General features: G+C 38.7%; 2 non-coding genes across 2 annotated transcripts; both read right to left on the bottom strand.

The window, feature by feature from the left end:
- Positions 1 to 6,230: 6,230 nt before the first annotated feature.
- TRNAE-UUC (transfer RNA glutamic acid (anticodon UUC)) lies at positions 6,231 to 6,302 on the bottom strand. Its single transcript has one exon. It is a non-coding gene; the product is annotated as a tRNA-Glu (tRNA).
- A 2,161-nt stretch (positions 6,303 to 8,463) lies between these two features.
- On the bottom strand, positions 8,464 to 8,535 carry TRNAE-UUC (transfer RNA glutamic acid (anticodon UUC)). Its single transcript has one exon. It is a non-coding gene; the product is annotated as a tRNA-Glu (tRNA).
- Between the last annotated feature and the right edge of the window lie 1,465 nt (positions 8,536 to 10,000).

Genomic DNA, 10,000 nt, shown 5'->3' with positions numbered 1-10,000 from the left:
CAAATCCAAGCTAGACTGACTGTATGCATGGCTTGTGTCGACCTTTCGACCTTTCAATGCGTGAATTATTACAGAAAAAGTGGCAATCCCATAGCAGGAATCGAACCAGTAAACTAAGAATACTGGTTGCTTGGTCAAATGGGATAACCCAAAGGGTCACAGAAAAAATGAGAGGCGTTAAAAAAAAAAAAAAAAAAAAGTGTTGCTTTGATTAAATTTTTTTTTCCTTTCAACAGTTTAAACTTGACTCATTTGAACAGTAGTTAGGAGCTAGTGGCTTATTCTGATGGTTATGAGGTTTTCCGTCAGATAGGGTACAGTTCACTCCTTTTCTTTGACTAGGGAGCTTGAGAACTTAGCCATTCAGTTGTTAAATTCTACAGATTAGAATGGAAATTGGAGGCCAAAGGACAGGCCATACGAGTTTTTGAGTTCCTCGACATTTTGAAGTAAAAAAGGATAGTTGAGAATAGTTTGAGCTATGAAACCTATAAATGTGTTGTGCTAGAGTTGGAAATGAAGTGCCAAGACCCTAACGTTTTGCAATTTTGGCTGCAAAGTGCAAATTTTACCTGAATGCTTTTTTATGCAAACAACAGTGTCTGCCTTTGAATGTCAGAGATAGTACAGAAAAAGCAGCATTCCCATACCGGGAGTCGAACCCGGGCCGCATGGGTGAAAACCAGGAATCCTAACCGCTAGACCATATGGGAAGAGTTGTTATCGCAAGACGTTCTCAATGTGAAAAAAGAAGAACTTAATTGCTTTGAGTAAGTAAGTTTGGCACATCCTTGCTAGAAGCTTTCCTCGTTAGTGCAGTAGGTAGCGCGTCAGTCTCATAATCTGAAGGTCGTGAGTTCGATCCTCACACGGGGCATATGCTTTAGATATTTTGTCTCCATCTTGACTAGACAGCCAGAACTGTATCCACTCAGTACCAAAAAACGTCAGATATAAAGGAAGGGGGTTTTGGATCCTTTGAAACCAAATAGTTAAAAGTCAAAAGTAAAAATGATTTGTGATATGAATTCAAATGGAGTATTGAGCAAAAGAATGGAATGAATGTCCAAAATCTATTGTGGTCAGCATTTTTTGCTGCAAAGAGCAAATCCAAGCTAGACTGACTGTATGCATGGCTTGTGTCGACCTTTCGACCTTTCAATGCGTGAATTATTACAGAAAAAGTGGCAATCCCATAGCAGGAATCGAACCAGTAAACTAAGAATACTGGTTGCTTGGTCAAATGGGATAACCCAAAGGGTCACAGAAAAAATGAGAGGCGTTAAAAAAAAAAAAAAAAAAAAAAAAAAAAAAAGTGTTGCTTTGATTAAATTTTTTTTTCCTTTCAACAGTTTAAACTTGACTCATTTGAACAGTAGTTAGGAGCTAGTGGCTTATTCTGATGGTTATGAGGTTTTCCCTCAGATAGGGTACAGTTCACTCCTTTTCTTTGACTAGGGAGCTTGAGAACTTTGCCATTCAGTTGTTAAATTCTACAGATTAGAATGGAAATTGGAGGCCAAAGGACAGGCCATACGAGTTGTTGAGTTCCTCGACATTTTGAAGTAAAAAAGGATAGTTGAGAATAGTTTGAGCTATGAAACCTATAAATGTGTTGTGCTAGAGTTAGAAATGAAGTGCCAAGACCCTAACGTTTTGCAATTTTGGCTGCAAAGTGCAAATTTTACCTGAATGCTTTTTTATGCAAACAACAGTGTCTGCCTTTGAATGTCAGAGATAGTACAGAAAAAGCAGCATTCCCATACCGGGAGTCGAACCCGGGCCGTCTGGGTGAAAACCAGGAATCCTAACCCCTAGACCATATGGGAAGAGTTGTTCTCTCAAGACGTTCTCAATGTGAAAAAAGAAGAACTTAATTGCTTTGAGTAAGTAAGTTTGGCACATCCTTGCTAGAAGCTTGCCTCGTTAGCGTAGTAGGTACCGCGTCAGTCTCATAATCTGAAGGTCGTGAGTTCGATCCTCACACGGGGCACTATGCTTTAGATATTTTGTCTCCATCTTGACTAGATAGCCAGAACTGTATCCACTCAGTACCAAAAAACGTCAGATATAAAGGAAGGGGGTTTTGGATCCTTTGAAACCAAATAGTTAAAAGTCAAAAGTAAAAATGATTTGTGATATGAATTCAAATGGAGTATTGAGCAAAAGAATGGAATGAATGTCCAAAATCTATTGTGGTCAGCATTTTTTGCTGCAAAGAGCAAATCCAAGCTGGACTGACTGTATGCATGGCTTGTGTCGACCTTTCGACCTTTCAATGCGTGAATTATTACAGAAAAAGTGGCAATCCCATAGCAGGAATCGAACCAGTAAACTAAGAATACTGGTTGCTTGGTCAAATTGGATAACCCAAAGGGTCACAAAAAAAATGAGAGGCGTTAAAAGAAAAAAAAAAAAAAAAAAAAAAAAAAAGAGTGTTGCTTTGATTAAAATTTTTTTTCCTTTCAACAGTTTAAACTTGACTCATTTGAACAGTAGTTAGGAGCTAGTGGCTTATTCTGATGGTTATGAGGTTTTCCCTCAGATAGGGTACAGTTCACTCCTTTTCTTTGACTAGGGAGCTTGAGAACTTTGCCATTCAGTTGTTAAATTCTACAGATTAGAATGGAAATTGGAGGCCAAAGGACAGGCCATACGAGTTGTTGAGTTCCTCGACATTTTGAAGTAAAAAAGGATAGTTGAGAATAGTTTGAGCTATGAAACCTATAAATGTGTTGTGCTAGAGTTAGAAATGAAGTGCCAAGACCCTAACGTTTTGCAATTTTGGCTGCAAAGTGCAAATTTTACCTGAATGCTTTTTTATGCAAACAACAGTGTCTGCCTTTGAATGTCAGAGATAGTACAGAAAAAGCAGCATTCCCATACCGGGAGTCGAACCCGGGCCGTCTGGGTGAAAACCAGGAATCCTAACCCCTAGACCATATGGGAAGAGTTGTTCTCTCAAGACGTTCTCAATGTGAAAAAAGAAGAACTTAATTGCTTTGAGTAAGTAAGTTTGGCACATCCTTGCTAGAAGCTTGCCTCGTTAGCGTAGTAGGTACCGCGTCAGTCTCATAATCTGAAGGTCGTGAGTTCGATCCTCACACGGGGCACTATGCTTTAGATATTTTGTCTCCATCTTGACTAGATAGCCAGAACTGTATCCACTCAGTACCAAAAAACGTCAGATATAAAGGAAGGGGGTTTTGGATCCTTTGAAACCAAATAGTTAAAAGTCAAAAGTAAAAATGATTTGTGATATGAATTCAAATGGAGTATTGAGCAAAAGAATGGAATGAATGTCCAAAATCTATTGTGGTCAGCATTTTTTGCTGCAAAGAGCAAATCCAAGCTGGACTGACTGTATGCATGGCTTGTGTCGACCTTTCGACCTTTCAATGCGTGAATTATTACAGAAAAAGTGGCAATCCCATAGCAGGAATCGAACCAGTAAACTAAGAATACTGGTTGCTTGGTCAAATTGGATAACCCAAAGGGTCACAAAAAAAATGAGAGGCGTTAAAAGAAAAAAAAAAAAAAAAAAAAAAAGAGTGTTGCTTTGATTAAAATTTTTTTTCCTTTCAACAGTTTAAACTTGACTCATTTGAACAGTAGTTAGGAGCTAGTGGCTTATTCTGATGGTTATGAGGTTTTCCCTCAGATAGGGTACAGTTCACTCCTTTTCTTTGACTAGGGAGCTTGAGAACTTTGCCATTCAGTTGTTAAATTCTACAGATTAGAATGGAAATTGGAGGCCAAAGGACAGGCCATACGAGTTTTTGAGTTCCTCGACATTTTGAAGTAAAAAAGGATAGTTGAGAATAGTTTGAGCTATGAAACCTATAAATGTGTTGTGCTAGAGTTAGAAATGAAGTGCCAAGACCCTAACGTTTTGCAATTTTGGCTGCAAAGTGCAAATTTTACCTGAATGCTTTTTTATGCAAACAACAGTGTCTGCCTTTGAATGTCAGAGATAGTACAGAAAAAGCAGCATTCCCATACCGGGAGTCGAACCCGGGCCGTCTGGGTGAAAACCAGGAATCCTAACCCCTAGACCATATGGGAAGAGTTGTTCTCTCAAGACGTTCTCAATGTGAAAAAAGAAGAACTTAATTGCTTTGAGTAAGTAAGTTTGGCACATCCTTGCTAGAAGCTTGCCTCGTTAGCGTAGTAGGTACCGCGTCAGTCTCATAATCTGAAGGTCGTGAGTTCGATCCTCACACGGGGCACTATGCTTTAGATATTTTGTCTCCATCTTGACTAGATAGCCAGAACTGTATCCACTCAGTACCAAAAAACGTCAGATATAAAGGAAGGGGGTTTTGGATCCTTTGAAACCAAATAGTTAAAAGTCAAAAGTAAAAATGATTTGTGATATGAATTCAAATGGAGTATTGAGCAAAAGAATGGAATGAATGTCCAAAATCTATTGTGGTCAGCATTTTTTGCTGCAAAGAGCAAATCCAAGCTGGACTGACTGTATGCATGGCTTGTGTCGACCTTTCGACCTTTCAATGCGTGAATTATTACAGAAAAAGTGGCAATCCCATAGCAGGAATCGAACCAGTAAACTAAGAATACTGGTTGCTTGGTCAAATTGGATAACCCAAAGGGTCACAAAAAAAATGAGAGGCGTTAAAAGAAAAAAAAAAAAAAAAAAAAAAAAAAAGAGTGTTGCTTTGATTAAAATTTTTTTTCCTTTCAACAGTTTAAACTTGACTCATTTGAACAGTAGTTAGGAGCTAGTGGCTTATTCTGATGGTTATGAGGTTTTCCCTCAGATAGGGTACAGTTCACTCCTTTTCTTTGACTAGGGAGCTTGAGAACTTTGCCATTCAGTTGTTAAATTCTACAGATTAGAATGGAAATTGGAGGCCAAAGGACAGGCCATACGAGTTGTTGAGTTCCTCGACATTTTGAAGTAAAAAAGGATAGTTGAGAATAGTTTGAGCTATGAAACCTATAAATGTGTTGTGCTAGAGTTAGAAATGAAGTGCCAAGACCCTAACGTTTTGCAATTTTGGCTGCAAAGTGCAAATTTTACCTGAATGCTTTTTTATGCAAACAACAGTGTCTGCCTTTGAATGTCAGAGATAGTACAGAAAAAGCAGCATTCCCATACCGGGAGTCGAACCCGGGCCGTCTGGGTGAAAACCAGGAATCCTAACCCCTAGACCATATGGGAAGAGTTGTTCTCTCAAGACGTTCTCAATGTGAAAAAAGAAGAACTTAATTGCTTTGAGTAAGTAAGTTTGGCACATCCTTGCTAGAAGCTTGCCTCGTTAGCGTAGTAGGTACCGCGTCAGTCTCATAATCTGAAGGTCGTGAGTTCGATCCTCACACGGGGCACTATGCTTTAGATATTTTGTCTCCATCTTGACTAGATAGCCAGAACTGTATCCACTCAGTACCAAAAAACGTCAGATATAAAGGAAGGGGGTTTTGGATCCTTTGAAACCAAATAGTTAAAAGTCAAAAGTAAAAATGATTTGTGATATGAATTCAAATGGAGTATTGAGCAAAAGAATGGAATGAATGTCCAAAATCTATTGTGGTCAGCATTTTTTGCTGCAAAGAGCAAATCCAAGCTGGACTGACTGTATGCATGGCTTGTGTCGACCTTTCGACCTTTCAATGCGTGAATTATTACAGAAAAAGTGGCAATCCCATAGCAGGAATCGAACCAGTAAACTAAGAATACTGGTTGCTTGGTCAAATTGGATAACCCAAAGGGTCACAAAAAAAATGAGAGGCGTTAAAAGAAAAAAAAAAAAAAAAAAAAAAAAGAGTGTTGCTTTGATTAAAATTTTTTTTCCTTTCAACAGTTTAAACTTGACTCATTTGAACAGTAGTTAGGAGCTAGTGGCTTATTCTGATGGTTATGAGGTTTTCCCTCAGATAGGGTACAGTTCACTCCTTTTCTTTGACTAGGGAGCTTGAGAACTTTGCCATTCAGTTGTTAAATTCTACAGATTAGAATGGAAATTGGAGGCCAAAGGACAGGCCATACGAGTTTTTGAGTTCCTCGACATTTTGAAGTAAAAAAGGATAGTTGAGAATAGTTTGAGCTATGAAACCTATAAATGTGTTGTGCTAGAGTTAGAAATGAAGTGCCAAGACCCTAACGTTTTGCAATTTTGGCTGCAAAGTGCAAATTTTACCTGAATGCTTTTTTATGCAAACAACAGTGTCTGCCTTTGAATGTCAGAGATAGTACAGAAAAAGCAGCATTCCCATACCGGGAGTCGAACCCGGGCCGCCTGGGTGAAAACCAGGAATCCTAACCGCTAGACCATATGGGAAGAGTTGTTATCGCAAGACGTTCTCAATGTGAAAAAAGAAGAACTTAATTGCTTTGAGTAAGTAAGTTTGGCACATCCTTGCTAGAAGCTTTCCTCGTTAGTGCAGTAGGTAGCGCGTCAGTCTCATAATCTGAAGGTCGTGAGTTCGATCCTCACACGGGGCATATGCTTTAGATATTTTGTCTCCATCTTGACTAGACAGCCAGAACTGTATCCACTCAGTACCAAAAAACGTCAGATATAAAGGAAGGGGGTTTTGGATCCTTTGAAACCAAATAGTTAAAAGTCAAAAGTAAAAATGATTTGTGATATGAATTCAAATGGAGTATTGAGCAAAAGAATGGAATGAATGTCCAAAATCTATTGTGGTCAGCATTTTTTGCTGCAAAGAGCAAATCCAAGCTAGACTGACTGTATGCATGGCTTGTGTCGACCTTTCGACCTTTCAATGCGTGAATTATTACAGAAAAAGTGGCAATCCCATAGCAGGAATCGAACCAGTAAACTAAGAATACTGGTTGCTTGGTCAAATGGGATAACCCAAAGGGTCACAGAAAAAATGAGAGGCGTTAAAAAAAAAAAAAAAAAAAAAAAAAAAAAAAAAGTGTTGCTTTGATTAAATTTTTTTTTCCTTTCAACAGTTTAAACTTGACTCATTTGAACAGTAGTTAGGAGCTAGTGGCTTATTCTGATGGTTATGAGGTTTTCCCTCAGATAGGGTACAGTTCACTCCTTTTCTTTGACTAGGGAGCTTGAGAACTTTGCCATTCAGTTGTTAAATTCTACAGATTAGAATGGAAATTGGAGGCCAAAGGACAGGCCATACGAGTTGTTGAGTTCCTCGACATTTTGAAGTAAAAAAGGATAGTTGAGAATAGTTTGAGCTATGAAACCTATAAATGTGTTGTGCTAGAGTTAGAAATGAAGTGCCAAGACCCTAACGTTTTGCAATTTTGGCTGCAAAGTGCAAATTTTACCTGAATGCTTTTTTATGCAAACAACAGTGTCTGCCTTTGAATGTCAGAGATAGTACAGAAAAAGCAGCATTCCCATACCGGGAGTCGAACCCGGGCCGTCTGGGTGAAAACCAGGAATCCTAACCCCTAGACCATATGGGAAGAGTTGTTCTCTCAAGACGTTCTCAATGTGAAAAAAGAAGAACTTAATTGCTTTGAGTAAGTAAGTTTGGCACATCCTTGCTAGAAGCTTGCCTCGTTAGCGTAGTAGGTACCGCGTCAGTCTCATAATCTAAAGGTCGTGAGTTCGATCCTCACACGGGGCACTATGCTTTAGATATTTTGTCTCCATCTTGACTAGATAGCCAGAACTGTATCCACTCAGTACCAAAAAACGTCAGATATAAAGGAAGGGGGTTTTGGATCCTTTGAAACCAAATAGTTAAAAGTCAAAAGTAAAAATGATTTGTGATATGAATTCAAATGGAGTATTGAGCAAAAGAATGGAATGAATGTCCAAAATCTATTGTGGTCAGCATTTTTTGCTGCAAAGAGCAAATCCAAGCTGGACTGACTGTATGCATGGCTTGTGTCGACCTTTCGACCTTTCAATGCGTGAATTATTACAGAAAAAGTGGCAATCCCATAGCAGGAATCGAACCAGTAAACTAAGAATACTGGTTGCTTGGTCAAATTGGATAACCCAAAGGGTCACAAAAAAAATGAGAGGCGTTAAAAGAAAAAAAAAAAAAAAAAAAAAAGAGTGTTGCTTTGATTAAAAATTTTTTTCCTTTCAACAGTTTAAACTTGACTCATTTGAACAGTAGTTAGGAGCTAGTGGCTTATTCTGATGGTTATGAGGTTTTCCCTCAGATAGGGTACAGTTCACTCCTTTTCTTTGACTAGGGAGCTTGAGAACTTTGCCATTCAGTTGTTAAATTCTACAGATTAGAATGGAAATTGGAGGCCAAAGGACAGGCCATACGAGTTTTTGAGTTCCTCGACATTTTGAAGTAAAAAAGGATAGTTGAGAATAGTTTGAGCTATGAAACCTATAAATGTGTTGTGCTAGAGTTAGAAATGAAGTGCCAAGACCCTAACGTTTTGCAATTTTGGCTGCAAAGTGCAAATTTTACCTGAATGCTTTTTTATGCAAACAACAGTGTCTGCCTTTGAATGTCAGAGATAGTACAGAAAAAGCAGCATTCCCATACCGGGAGTCGAACCCGGGCCGCCTGGGTGAAAACCAGGAATCCTAACCGCTAGACCATATGGGAAGAGTTGTTATCGCAAGACGTTCTCAATGTGAAAAAAGAAGAACTTAATTGCTTTGAGTAAGTAAGTTTGGCACATCCTTGCTAGAAGCTTTCCTCGTTAGTGCAGTAGGTAGCGCGTCAGTCTCATAATCTGAAGGTCGTGAGTTCGATCCTCACACGGGGCATATGCTTTAGATATTTTGTCTCCATCTTGACTAGACAGCCAGAACTGTATCCACTCAGTACCAAAAAACGTCAGATATAAAGGAAGGGGGTTTTGGATCCTTTGAAACCAAATAGTTAAAAGTCAAAAGTAAAAATGATTTGTGATATGAATTCAAATGGAGTATTGAGCAAAAGAATGGAATGAATGTCCAAAATCTATTGTGGTCAGCATTTTTTGCTGCAAAGAGCAAATCCAAGCTAGACTGACTGTATTCATGGCTTGTGTCGACCTTTCGACCTTTCAATGCGTGAATTATTACAGAAAAAGTGGCAATCCCATAGCAGGAATCGAACCAGTAAACTAAGAATACTGGTTGCTTGGTCAAATGGGATAACCCAAAGGGTCACAGAAAAAATGAGAGGCGTTAAAAAAAAAAAAAAAAAAAAAAAAAAAAAAAAGTGTTGCTTTGATTAAATTTTTTTTTCCTTTCAACAGTTTAAACTTGACTCATTTGAACAGTAGTTAGGAGCTAGTGGCTTATTCTGATGGTTATGAGGTTTTCCCTCAGATAGGGTACAGTTCACTCCTTTTCTTTGACTAGGGAGCTTGAGAACTTTGCCATTCAGTTGTTAAATTCTACAGATTAGAATGGAAATTGGAGGCCAAAGGACAGGCCATACGAGTTTTTGAGTTCCTCGACATTTTGAAGTAAAAAAGGATAGTTGAGAATAGTTTGAGCTATGAAACCTATAAATGTGTTGTGCTAGAGTTGGAAATGAAGTGCCAAGACCCTAACGTTTTGCAATTTTGGCTGCAAAGTGCAAATTTTACCTGAATGCTTTTTTATGCAAACAACAGTGTCTGCCTTTGAATGTCAGAGATAGTACAGAAAAAGCAGCATTCCCATACCGGGAGTCGAACCCGGGCCGCATGGGTGAAAACCAGGAATCCTAACCGCTAGACCATATGGGAAGAGTTGTTATCGCAAGACGTTCTCAATGTGAAAAAAGAAGAACTTAATTGCTTTGAGTAAGTAAGTTTGGCACATCCTTGCTAGAAGCTTTCCTCGTTAGTGCAGTAGGTAGCGCGTCAGTCTCATAATCTGAAGGTCGTGAGTTCGATCCTCACACGGGGCATATGCTTTAGATATTTTGTCTCCATCTTGACTAGACAGCCAGAACTGTATCCACTCAGTACCAAAAAACGTCAGATATAAAGGAAGGGGGTTTTGGATCCTTTGAAACCAAATAGTTAAAAGTCAAAAGTAAAAATGATTTGTGATATGAATTCAAATGGAGTATTGAGCAAAAGAATGGAATG

Source organism: Anomaloglossus baeobatrachus, chromosome 4 (genome assembly GCF_048569485.1).
Source record: "Anomaloglossus baeobatrachus isolate aAnoBae1 chromosome 4, aAnoBae1.hap1, whole genome shotgun sequence".
In the NCBI taxonomy this organism is placed as follows: Eukaryota; Metazoa; Chordata; class Amphibia; order Anura; family Aromobatidae; genus Anomaloglossus; species Anomaloglossus baeobatrachus.
The sequence above is the reverse complement of the archived record's forward strand: the minus strand, read 5'-3'. Positions and strand labels throughout refer to the sequence as shown.